Below are 13,626 nucleotides of genomic sequence, written 5' to 3'. Positions count from 1 at the left end.
CAGAAAGCACAAAAAGCCTGTCTTTAAATTTAATTTAGTTTTGTATTAATTGTATCTTAATTTTGATAAATGTTTCATCAACCAATTGCCTGGATTGAATTAAATAAGAAGTAAATATAGTAGAAAATATTTAATCAGGACACGGAGGCGAGGGCGCGTGAACCTGGAGCGCGTCTCATCAATGAACCGAAATCTACCTGCCTCACAGACCGCAGACATATATAGAAAGCTTGAAATGTCTATTTTTAAACAGAACAATTCAAAACGAAAGAAAACAGACTGTTCTCTGCTTATGTCATCTGTATGAAATGTGTATTTATCTCAGGCACATTCACTACTGCTAAGATCGAGTCAGCATCGTCAACTTCATCTTCAACTTCACACGTCGAATGTCGGCCTGTTCACATCGGCCATATTTTGACATCGGAATGATACCGATGTGTAAAAAAATGACCATATCGGCCGATATTATATCGGCGGCCGATATATCGTGCACCACTAATTACAATTATTACAAATTGGTCCCCGTCTGTTTATGTTCCAGTGATACATGACGTCTCTCCACACCTCATAACCTACCTCTGTTTGCAGGGGTGGAAAAGCTTATCTTACTTGTCACATGACATCAGCTACTCGATTATTTTGTCATAATCAGACCAGTTACACTGCTGATAACTGTCCCGTTTGCAAGTAAATCATTTTCACATGATTATTGCTTGCTATTAAAGACGTACTTTTATTCATAGAAATGCCCCCACATATCAGTGAACTTATAATATAAAAATGCTTTTAAAATTGAATTATTCAACACTCTTTACAGAAAAAAATATCCTACAGTTATACATAAACTGACTATTTGCAAGTAATGTATTAAAATTACCTTCCTTTCCGTCTTGCAGGATTACTTGGTCCTTTTTTTTTTTTTAAAGCTCTACAATATCAAACTCAACAGCTCTTTTAAGAGCCAACCCTCACAAGAGCTACTAGTGAGTCGCAGCGAATCTTGCCGGGATCAGCCCTTCCCAGGTAAAGTTTCTAGAATATTGAAATCGGTATTTACTCATCAAATGCTCTCTCCTGAATCGCCGCCGCTAGAGTTCTTACGAGATCAAGAAAATATGATCATATAACAGCGATTTTATCATCACTGCATTGGTTACCTATAAAGTTCCGTATTAATTATAAGGTATTGCTACTGACTTATAAAGCTCTAAACGGCTTAGCTCCAGTCTATTTAACGGATCTTCTATCGCCCCTATAATCCATCGCGCTCTTTAAGATCACTAAATTCAAGGCTTTTGGTCATACCTAGGATATCCAGAACCACCAAAGGAGGGAGAGCATTTTCACATTTGGCTCCAAAACTCTGGAATAGTCTTCCTGATACTGTTCGTTGCTCAGACTCGCTCTCCCAGTTTAAAACTAGATTAAAGTCGCATCTCTTCAGCCAGGCATTCATATAATCCTACAGTTCAAACTACAATCCGGCCTGTAGCTCATAAATGCCAGAGGAGAACTGGCCCCCGACTGAGCCTGGGTTCTCCCAAGGTTTTTTTTCTCCATTAGGTCACCTGATGGAGTTTTAGGACACCATTAGGTCACTTGATGGAGTTTTTCGGTTCCTTGCCACTGTTGCCTTTGGCTTGCTCAGTTGGGGATATTTTGGGGATATTTAATTTAATTTTATCAATCAATAAATTCCTCTTGAAACAAACATTGTTGTATTATTTTAATTGAATACTGTGAAGCTGCTTAGATACAATCTGTATTGTGAAAAGCGCTTTACAAATAAACTTGACTTGACTTGACTTGAATCGTATGGTAAATTAACTTATTTATAACTGTCTTAATTTATGTTTCAAGAACAATAGTAATTGCACATAGAGTAAGTCGAGACTTTCTTGTTTTACAGCAGAGAAGGAAGACCAGTCCTTATATCAACGCAAGCTAATCGAATAAGTCCTTTGTTTCGGGTGAGGAAGGAACATCTGGTGCCCAAAGAAGACAGAAAGCTGCGCGAGTCCATTGGTATGTCTTGTATTGAAACAATGCTGTAATATGTAGTACATAATTTGATGTTGACAATTTTACATTGTACAGGTTATCACTTGGTTTTTGACCAAGTGAAGCTCTTGAAACAAGTGACAGGAGAGTATGTAACTTGTCTGGAAAGTATCAGAGTCGCATTTGGCACGCGTGCCTTAGGTTGCCGACCCCTGGTCTAGCCTATAGTCTATGGTACCAATCACGTTAGTGAAGCCTGAGTAACATATACTGTAATCGGCATGGTCATGAATGTATGATCTTCATAAAAAATTATGATAGCCTAAAAAAAAACTGCTTAAAAAAAAAACTGCTTTACAACATTGGGTCTTAAAGGTGCTGTATGTAGCTTTTCTACTAAAACGAATCCTTTTTTTATTGCCTGTGGGTGAAGGGGTTGTAATATCACATTAAAATGATCCACTTTTCGGGTTTTGCTATTACCTCTGAAAGCAAGTATTCTTATGTTTATGTGAAGGTGCCGGGTCGGATTTACCGCGAAATCCAGTGACGTCACCTGCATGCGCGGAGCGCTCCCGAGCCTCTCGCCTCGTCTAGCCTACTGATTTTGCACTCAACAGCGACGACACTGCAACTTATGACATGGACTTATGACTTATGCAACTTATGACATGTCTGATAACACTAAGAAACGACCTGCTCCCAGCACAACACAGACTCCAACACAAACTCCACATATTGATAAAAAAAACAATAAAACGTTTTTTTCTTTCTGCTGAAGCTCGTATTAAAGGCCAGACGTGAATCGGATGAACTTCGGGTGAAAAAACACGGATCAACATCGGCAGGGCGTTTGAATCATGGAGAGACCTTATCTACAAACCTAGAATGTATACATTTCCTGAAGAAAATGTGAAGCAGTGCTTGCAGTGGCAAAATTCGGCACGGTTGATAGGGTTCCATTCTTATCATGGTACGAGCATGGAGCATTAGTTCAACGTCAAGCTGATAAAAGTAGCCTATTATTGTAACGTTGCAGTGGGAGTTTACCTGAGTTTCTAGCATGTTGTGGGATGCTCTCTCTGGTGTGTTGCGTGACGCGTCTCAGTCTGGCCGGTATCCACAGTGCTCGCTCATAAATTCGAGCACGCGCAAGAGCACGCGCTTGTCAACTTATTGGTTGCAATCTGAAACATCACCGCTAGAGGCCGCTGAAAACTACATACAGCTCCTTTAAGTGGCTTAAATGCCACGATTTGGCATGATCTGGGATTGTTTGGTTCTTCGACGCTCATCCTGGACTTGCTGTCATAGCAACAGGTGCGCAAGCTTATTTCATGTTAACAGGATTAGATCCCGGCTTCATAAGCGCTGGACTTCCCGTATCAGCTCCGCTTATGAAGCCGCAGTCTAATCCTGTTAACATGAAATAAGCCTGCTCCCGAGCAGGTTTAAGCTTGCGCACCTGGGGCCCGTTCTTCGTACGTCGCTAACTCAGTTAGCTGGATTTGATTATTGGCGATTTGGCATGATCTGGGATTGTTTGGTTCTTCGACGCTCCTCCTGGACTTGCTGTCATAGCAACAGGTGCGCAAGCTTATTTCATGTTAACAGGATTAGATCCCGGCTTCATAAGCGGAGCTGATACTGTACCAGCCATTTGGATTATAGACATACTTAATTTAATGCAGCAACAAATTATTTACAGTGTAGCAAGATGATTTAAAACTCATTTACCTGTAATTAAGGTGTTGCTGTTACTGGTCCCTGGCTTTAGGTCTAAAGGCCTATTTATACTTCTGCGTCGAACTTACGCCGTAGCTACGTCGTAGGCTGTGCTTAGCGCGCGTACCCTGATGCGCACCTCTCCAAAAATGTAACAACGCGTCAATTCTACGCGGACGCAAGCGCTGTGATTGGTCTGCTTGAACCCCTCCCTCGGGTTTCACATGGTCCCTCTGCATGAGTAATTGCGCGTCAACGCGGACAACGACGCAGAAGTATAAATTAAAACCAACGCGTTGCCTACAGCGTAGAGGCTCCGGCGTAGGTCCGACGCAGAAGTATAAATAGGCCTTAAGGAAGAGCTGCCCCCAGGAATGCCCTCCACAATGGGTCGGTTCTCATTTAGCCCAAGGGCCAGCTCTTCTGCCGGGGTATAACGTGGGGGTGCAGGACCACCACCTGTTTTTTTCTGCTCCGCCTTTTCCTTGGTTGCAGATAACCATAAACAGACAAACACATCCAGTTTACCAAAAGATTACCAGTTTGAAGAATATTCTTGTACTTCACTTTTACTTGTTCCCATGTTCTAGTGGGTCCTGAGGTGGCTCTGACATTAAGCAATTATGAAATTATTAAAATACAAGAATATATACTGTAATAAGTGATATAACCATAACATGGAACACTTACGCATTTAATTTGTCTGTTACTTTTTGCCAGCCCTCTCGAGTCCTGGCTTTTGCACACTTTGATTCCCAGTGTTCCCTGGCGTTTTAATTATATTTTTCAAACTCTGCATACCCTTCCAGTAAAAATTCCTGCTCTGCTGCGTTGAAAAACTGAGCGCGCTCTTTGGCCATGGTGAGCAGCCAATAGCAGCGTTGCTGATCAATGTTTCTACTATCGATACATATCCCCTTTTAAACCAGCGCGTGAACGCGCAATTATCTCACTAACTCAATCCAGCTATACTAATCATATCCGGCAGGTGTGTTCGAAGAACCAAATTAGTCAGATCATGATTAGCACGATGATATCATCTTGGATGTCTCGTTTGATCTCAGATGTTTTAAGCAACGTACGAAGAACGGGCCCCAGTTGCTATGACAGCAAGTCCAGGATGAGCGTCGAAGACCCAAACAATCCAAGATCATGCCAAATCGCCAACAATCAAATCCAGCTAACTGAGTTCTTCGACGCTCATCCTGGACTTGCTGTCATAGCAACTGGGGCCCGTTCTTCGTACGTTGCTTGAAACATCCAAGATCAAATTATGAGACATCCAAGGTGATATCATCGGCCTAATCATGATCTGACTAATTCGTTTCTTCGAACACACCTGCCAGTTATGATTAGTAGAGCTGGATTGAGTTATCTGAGATAACTGCGCGTTCATGCGCTGGTTTAAAAGGGGATATGTATCGATAGTAGAAACATTGATCAGCAACGCTGCTATTGGCTGCTCACCATGGCCAAAGAGCGCGCACAGTTTTTCTCCGCAGCAGAGCAAGAGTTATTGAAGGTTATGCAGAATATGAAACCTTAATTAAAACGCCAGGGAACACCTCAAAGTGTGCAAAAGCCAGGAGAGAGGGCTGGCAAAAAGTAGCAGACAAATGAAATGCGTAAGTGTTCCATGTTATGGTTATATCACTTATTACAGTGTATATTCTTGTATTTTAATCATTTCATAATTGCTTAATGTCAGAGCCACCTCAGGACCTACTAGAACAGTGTTCTTCAACCCTGCTCCTGGAGGACCCCCAACACTGCATGTTTTCTTTGTCTCCCTAATCAAACACACCTGATTCAACTCATCAGCTCATTAACCCATGTGATAATGAGTTGATGAATTGAATCCGGTGTGTTTGATTAGGGAGACAAAGAAAACGTACTCGGTTACTAACGTAACCTCGGTTCTCTCTAGAGAGGAAACGAGTACTGCGTAATATCTTACGCTAGGGGAAATCTCTTTTCCGCGAGATACTGAAGCCAAAAAATTATCCTTAATTTTGAAATAATGTAAAACGCGTTGCGGCAGCATGCAGACATAGGCGAGACAGCTCGCGCGCCTATTGGCTGCCCTGCGGCAACTGCAGCAGCCTATCGATAAGGCCCTATCGTGACGTCATCACCAATGGGGGCGCTTCGCGCCCCATACGTCACGTCCCGCCGAAACGGGCGTGGCCTGGGGCTATAAATATAGCATCGAAAGGCTAGCTTACCGGTTTTTCATCGCCGGAGCGAACCGGAGCGTGCGCAGGCACGGCAAGATACGCAGTACTCGTTTCCTCTCTAGAGAGAACCGAGGTTACGTTAGTAACCGAGTACGTTCTCTTACGAGAGGTACTCTCGTACTGCGTAATATCTTACGCTAGGGGAAACAGTGTAAAACGCCGTGCATGCTATGATCCAGCACCAAAGTCCCAAGGGCAGGTGCCCGGGCTCATGTAGTACATGATCATAAGTGACTCACAGAGAGCCCAGGAAGAGTGGCTAGAATAGCATCATTCCTGTAATGCAGCATCCTATAAGAACAGTTATAGTGATGGTATTTACTCAGTCAGGGCGACCCCGGCCTGGACTGATGAATATAGTGGGTCTTACACATTGCCCATAGAGCTGCGCGATCTAAACGAGCGTTGCTCGCGCTATTTCGGTATTCTGGGCCGGACGTACTCGGGGCAGACAGTACCGATTCTTTAGACTGAAAGCAGCTTAGCTTGCAGAGCGGGAACCTCTAGGTTATAAAACCTTATAAATGTAGACGGGGAGGCCCAGCCTGCCGCCATACAGATATCTTGCAAGGCAATCCCACTAGACCAAGCCCACGACGAGGCCACGCCTCTCGTGGAGTGCGCTCTGACACCTAATGGGCACTGCAAGCCCTTAGAGGTGTAAGCCAGCGCTATAGCATCGACTATCCATCTGGATAGGCTCTGTTTCGAAACGGCGAGTCCCTTAGAACGTCCGTAGAGTGAAACAAAGAGCTGCTCCGTCTGTCTGAAAACAGACGTGCGGGACACATAAGCCCTTAGCGCCCTGACTGGGCAAAGGAAGCTGGCGTCCTTCTCCTCGTTAGAGACCGGCAGGGTAGACAGGGAAATTACCTGGGCCCTGAACGGTGTATTGAGGGATTTAGGGACGTACCCGTGCCTTGGTTTGAGTATGACTTTCGAGTCATTTGGCCCAAACTCCATACACGTCGCGCTCACTGAGAGCGCTTGTAAGTCCCCTATGCGCTTCACTGAAGCGAGAGCCAGAAGAAACACCGTTTTGAAAGACAAGTGTTTGATATCAACTGACTGGATAGGCTCAAATGGGGCACCCTTCATGGCCTCCAAGACCGTAGAAAGGTCCCATATGGGGACTGAGGGAGGTCTGGGAGGATTTAATCTCTTAGCTCCTCTAAGGAACCGAATGACCAGATCGTTCCTTCCTAGTGACTGACCAAGCGTTGGTTTGGAAAACGCTGCTATAGCCGCCACATAGACTTTGAGCGTGGATGGGGCTCTGCCTTCATCCAGTAGCTCTTGTAGGAAGGAGAGAACCTCCGTCACTCCACAGTCCAGGGGTGAAAAGCCGCGTGCTGTGCACCAGCTGGAGAACACTGACCATTTTGAGGAATAGAGCCGTCTCGTAGAGGGAGCTCTAGCCTGCATGATCGTGTTTAACACTCCCTCTGGGATATCAGAGGGTACCCGTTGATGGCCCACGCATGTAGGGACCAAAGCTCCGGGCGAGGATGCCAGATCGAGCCCCTGGCTTGAGAGAGGAGGTCCCTCCTCACTGGTATTGGCCATGGGGCAGTGCTCGTCAGCTGCATAAGAACTGGGAACCAAGCCTGGTTCTTCCAGAACGGAGCAACCAGTAACACTGAGCATCTGCTTTCCCTGATCCGCTCTAATACCTGAGGTAGGAGCGTGATGGGGGGAAAGGCATAGAGCGGGCAGCGGGGCCAGACGTGGGCCAGCGCATCCCTGCTCTTTGAGAAAAATTCCGGGCAGTGAGCGTTTTCTTGAGACGCAAACAGGTCTATCTTTGCTCTGCCGAATGTCTGCCACAGCAGTTGGACTGTCTGCGGATGCAGTGACCATTCTCCTGCTGGAACATTGTTCCTGGACAGTCTGTCTGGTCCCACATTCAGGTGGCCAGGCACATGCGCTGCTCTGAGCGAGCGCAAATTGTGCTGAGCCCATACCAGGAGGCGTTTCGCTAACCTGTATAGGTTTCGGGATGTGATGCCTCCCTGGCGATTTATGTAGGCTACCACTGACATGTTGTCCGAGCGGACCAAGACGTGGTGTCCTGCTATTTGGGGACGAAAGCGCCTCAGCGCGTTGTCGACTGCCATCATTTCCAGGCAGTTTATGTGCAGAAGCTTTTCCCGTTCTGACCACTGGCCGAAAAACGGTCTGCCCTCGAGCAGTGCTCCCCATCCCGAGGTGGAGGCGTCCGTGGACACCACCTTCACACTCGAGGAAGTCCCCAGGCTTACACCTGACTGGTACCAGTCGGTCGCTCTCCAGGGTATCAGTGCTGAGACGCATTCCTGATCGACCTTGAGACGAAAGAGACCTGAAGTCCATGCTCGACGCGGTACTCGCGCTTGTAGCCAGAACTGCAGTGGGCGCATGCGAAGCAGACCCAGCTGGAGAACTGTGGATGCTGCTGCCATGAGACCGAGCATCCTTTGAAACTTCCTTAGCGGGACTATAGTGCCGCGGCGGAAGGTTTCTGTCATGCGCTGAATAGTCAATCTGCGCTGTAGCGATATTTGAGCTGTCATTGACAGCGAGTCCAGTTCTGTGCCCAGAAAAGATATTCTCTGACTGGGAGACAGTGAACTTTTTGCCCAGTTGACTTTGAGACCCAGATTCTCGAGATGTTCGAGTAAAATGGTTCTGTGTTCTATGAGCTCCGTATGTGACTGAGCTAGAACCAGCCAATCGTCCAAGTAGTTCAAAACTCGCATTCCCCGAAGTTTCAGGGGAGTGAGGGCTGCGTCCATGCACTTCGTGAATGTACGGGGTGCTAGGGACAGGCCAAACGGTAGGACTGTGTATTGATAAGCCTGGCCCTCGAAGGCGAATCTCAAAAATCGCCTGTGACGTGACGCTATTTGTATTTGGAAATACGCGTCTTTCAGATCTATTGACACAAACCAGTCCCCGTGGCGAATTTGCGTGAGGATTGTCTTGGTTGTGAGCATTCTGAACCGGCGTTTCGAAAGCGCTACGTTCAGTTGTCTTAGATCTAGAATGGGTCTGAGACCCCCGTCTTTTTTCGGAACCAGAAAATATCTGCTGTATAGCCCCCCTTCGCTCTGAGCTTGAGATAAAGGCTCTATTGCCCCTTTGCTCAACAGTTTCGCAATTTCGGTACGAAGTACACTTGCTACTTCCTTTTCTACCGTGGTTTCGACTCGCACCGCACAACGGCGGGGACGTCGAGCGAACTGTAGCGAATAGCCTCTTTTTATAATGTTCAGCACCCATTCTGATACACCGGGAAGCTTTGCCCACGCATGTGCGTGCATAGCTAAGGGTTGAATGAGATCGGAGCTCTGGTCGTGACATAGTGGCGACCGGGGAGCTTCGGTATGCTGTATTATAGACACCGCATTTGCAGCGCTCGAGGCGGGGAGTGTTTTGATCACAGCGGGCGGTTCGCCCGCGCTCGGCTCTCTCGCGGCAGGTAGCTGAGAGACGGCGAGCGTGGGGGAAACCGAGGGATTCGTCATGTCTGTGAGTGAATGTGGGCGCAGGACAGCGGGCACATTTGCACTGAAAACACCATTGACCTGAGTCGGTTGTATGTGTGTTGGTTTCGTTTTTACAGAAACCGAGAGACATGCAGCGTGTAGTGTTTGTGGGCACTGGGACGTGGGCACGTTCACTACATTCTGTGCGCAATCGACATGAGTCGATTTTATGTGCGCGAGCCCTGTGGGGCGGGCTGTGTCTGTGTGTAGGAATGGGCACTGGGCAGTGGGCATTTTTACTACACTCATAACACCGTCGGCCGTGGCCGGAATACCAGAAAATACGCTCTTTACAGGATTTATCTGGGTCGCCGTGAAAACGGCGTTTGTGTACAGGCAAGCGGGTAATGTAACCAACTTGTTTACTGCAGAGTACACTGGAACAGTCGCATGTAATGGAACTGGACGAGCGGGAAGTTTTGGTGGAAACCCGGCCGCAGCGGGGCTTGAACACCGTCGTTTTCCTAAGCTGGCTAGGAAGACTTTGAGGCCTCGGGCTTCATCTCAACCTTCGGCCGAGTCCCACGCTGTGGGGGGCGGCGGCCGGCAGAGCGAGAGCGTGGTCTCTGGTCCCGGGCCTGTCGACGCTGTGAAGCGGCGGCGGGGGGCGGTGGCTGCGAGCTGCGAGCAGACGGCTGTTTAGAGCGGCCTGATGCGGAGCTAGAGCGCTTTGGCAAAAAGTGCTTCATGGCCTGCGACGTCTTTTGTACCTCAGCGAATCTGTCCGCGAAATCTTTGACGGACGATCCAAAGAGGCCAGTAGCAGAAACGGGGGCGTCGAGGAACACAGAGCGCTCCGAGTCCGGCATTTCTGAAAGCGTCAGCCAGAGGTGTCTCTCAGCAACGGTGAGAGAGGCCATGTTCCGCCCTATGGCCTGTGCAGCGGATTTCGTAGCGCGTAGAGCGAGGTCCGTAGCACTCCTTAAATCCGCCACGTTGACTGCTTCCGTGCCTTCCTCGTCCAGCTTTCGGAGAAGGTTAGCTTGGAAGATCTGGAGAGTGGCCATAGTGTGTAGCGCTGATGCAGCCTGCCCAGCGGCGGTGTAAGCGCGACTGTGCAGGGTGGAAGTAGCGCGGCAGGCTTTTGAAGGTAGCGCCGTCTTAGTCCGCCGTCCAGCAGAGGGCGGGCAAAGATGGGCTGCTACTGCCTCCTCCACTAGAGGGAGAGCGAGGTATCCTCTGTCTTTGGCACCGTCCACCACGGAGAATGCCGCCGAAGCAGAGGAACGTAGCCTGGCTGAAAAAGGGGCGCTCCAAGACTTTGCCAGTTCTTCATGAAGCTCAGGAAGAAACGGGGCGGGTCTTGAGGGCGTGGAAACGCGGTCCCCTTGCAGAAAACAGCCGTCCAGACGGTTGCGTGTAGGCTCGGCGGGCGCGGACCACTCGAGGCCGAGGCTCTCTGTGGCCTGTGTGAGCAGACGCATCAGCTCAGCTTCAATGCTGGCCCGTTTTCCTGACAACTCGCGGGCAGAAGAAGGGGCGAGGTCCACAGAGCTCGCCCAATCCTCGCTGTCCGAAGCCAGGATAGAGCAGTTGTCCTCCTCGAAAACTGCCGCTTCTTCCTTGTCATCTCCGGCGGAAGCGGCGGCCAGCGGCGGCCACTGTCCGGGAGTGAGAGACTCGAGAGAAGCAGACGGCGAAGTTGGCAGGCGCACCGGCGAGCTTTTCTCGGTGGGAGGCTCAGGGATCCGCTGAGCACGGCGCTTTTTACGGCGCGGCGTCGAAGCGGGAGGTGCAGGCTCGTGGAAAGTTGCCATGCGAGTCCTCAGAGTCGCCATAGGCATAAGCTCGCAGTGAGGGCATCCGCCGTCAGCGAGCGCTAGAGCCGCATGTCCTTCACCCAGGCAGGAAACGCAGATGACATGGCGGTCCCCGTCGCTGAGTGGGGCTCGGCACGAGCCACAGGATGGACGAGACATCTTGAAAAAGACGCTCTGCTCTTTTAGAGAAGGAGTGTGAGTCGCGGCGGCGAACACACACAAAGCAATAAAAGGATATAACGCCGGATAGCGTAGCAGGAACGGTGGTTGAAGGCGGCGCGGCCAGCGACTCCAGGTACCGAACTCGTCCCGCTGAAATGCTGTTTCCACGGCGCGGCTTCTTCTCTCTGGATCCAGCGATGCGTGAGCTCCGCTGAAGAGATGAAAAATCGGTAAGCTAGCCTTTCGATGCTATATTTATAGCCCCAGGCCACGCCCGTTTCGGCGGGACGTGACGTATGGGGCGCGAAGCGCCCCCATTGGTGATGACGTCACGATAGGGCCTTATCGATAGGCTGCTGCAGTTGCCGCAGGGCAGCCAATAGGCGCGCGAGCTGTCTCGCCTATGTCTGCATGCTGCCGCAACGCGTTTTACATTATTTCAAAATTAAGGATAATTTTTTGGCTTCAGTATCTCGCGGAAAAGAGATTTCCCCTAGCGTAAGATATTACGCAGTACGAGAGTACCTCTCGTAAGAGAACCAGCAGTGTTGGGGGTCCTCCGGGAGCAGGGTTGAAAAACACTGCACTAGAACATGGGAACAAGTAAAAGGGAAGTACAAGAATATTCTTCAAAATGGTAATCTTTTCTACTTCTACTGTTCTTTGTCTCTTTTACAAAAGAAAAGCACCGTTAAATGTGTTTGTCTGTTTATAACAGCAACCAAGAAAAAGGCTGAGCTGAAAAAAAACAAACAGGTGGTGGTCCTGCTCCCTCACATTATACCACATTATACCCCAGCAGTAGAGCTGGCCCTGGGGTTAAATGTGAACCGACCCATTGTGGAGGGCATCCCTGGGGGCAGCTCTTCCTCAGACCAACAGCCAGGAACCAGTAGCAGCAACACCTTCATTACTGGTAAATGAGCTTTAAATGAGCTTGCTACACTGTAAAATATATCTTTTTTTTTTTGCCGCATTAAATTAAGTTGGCCTATATAATCCAAATGGCTGGTACAGTAATTTCAGCTGTTAAATATTGAGTAGTGATCAATTGCTTTGACTTGTGAAGGTGAAAACTGCTGAACTTAATGTAAGAATATTTTGCCATGAGTTACTGATCACATTTGTTCATATAGTGTAGTTCATTGTAATGCCATTGTGTTTCCTCTTTTGTGCAGTTTTACATAATACACCAACACTTGTACCTGTTCCCAAGAAAGTAGTGGCTGAAATATGTGCAGTAAGTGGACTTTTTCTAACTTTACATCAAAAGGGAAGAAAGTGCAACACTTTGTAATGCCCATTTGTTTCCATTGCACAGGACAGTGAAGAAACCCTCTCAGATGACTGTCCTTTGGAGGAAGTACTTGTAAGTGCATAAATAACTTTACTTCATTTATAGTAACTTGTGTACATATTATTTCTGACTGCAATATGAGTTGCAGGAGGAAAGGCCTACTGCACAAAGTGATACAGAGGTGGGCAGTGTAGTAACCTACTTGTACTTTTTATTTTTGTTGCATGAGGCTTGTGTTGACAGTTCTTTTTTATTTTTTTTTATTCTTTTTATCCAAACATGGCACAGGGTGATATCCGTATATAAACGGAATCTACAACAGAAAATTTAGTATTTTGACCTGAAAAAACAGAAAAATGAAGGGGAGAAATAGAACTTGACACCTTAAAGAAGAAAAAACTGGCACTAGAGATTGAGTTGCTTCAAAAGGAACTTCAGAGTAAGTGCTAAATACACTATTTCACACAGAGTACTATTGCTGACTTTGGATAACAATATATCTTATTGCAGGCAAAAGATGACCATCATTGGCTTTTCTTGACAAAGAATAATTGAAATAAAACTCAAGGAACTAAGCATGTTGTCTTGTCTTCTATTCATTTAATGAAGGTTTTTGTGTTGAAAAAAAAAAAAAAAAAATGGTGTTCCACAATTCTGTCCCGTGCAGCTCTGCCACTAGGTTGGTCCAAGTGCACTGGCTGGAGGTCATCATCAGGCTGCACCTCCACCACAGGGGTCCTCTCCTTTCTGATGGTGGCACTATTGTGGAGTATGGCACATGCAACAATAATGTCACAGGCCCTGTCAGGTGCAACCCTCAGACACTGAAATCTTTCCTTTAGTTGCCCAAAGGTCATTTCAATGCGTGCCCTTGTCCTGGCTAGAGCTGCATTGAAACGGGTTTGTGGTCCGGG

General features: G+C 47.7%; 1 long non-coding RNA gene across 1 annotated transcript; it reads left to right on the top strand.

Annotated features, from left to right (window-relative positions):
* The first annotated feature begins 924 nt into the window (after positions 1 to 924).
* On the top strand, positions 925 to 13,127 carry LOC309493560. The gene is made up of 4 exons (XR_014203992.1): positions 925 to 1,026; positions 1,916 to 2,028; positions 12,594 to 12,655; positions 12,737 to 13,127. It is a non-coding gene; the product is annotated as an uncharacterized lncRNA (long non-coding RNA).
* The last annotated feature ends 499 nt before the right edge of the window (positions 13,128 to 13,626 follow it).

Source organism: Leuciscus leuciscus (genome assembly GCF_965113295.1).
Source record: "Leuciscus leuciscus genome assembly, contig: SUPER_2_unloc_8, whole genome shotgun sequence".
Classification (NCBI taxonomy): Eukaryota; Metazoa; Chordata; class Actinopteri; order Cypriniformes; family Leuciscidae; genus Leuciscus; species Leuciscus leuciscus.
Note: the sequence above shows the minus strand (reverse complement) of the source record. Positions and strands in the feature narration are given on the sequence as shown.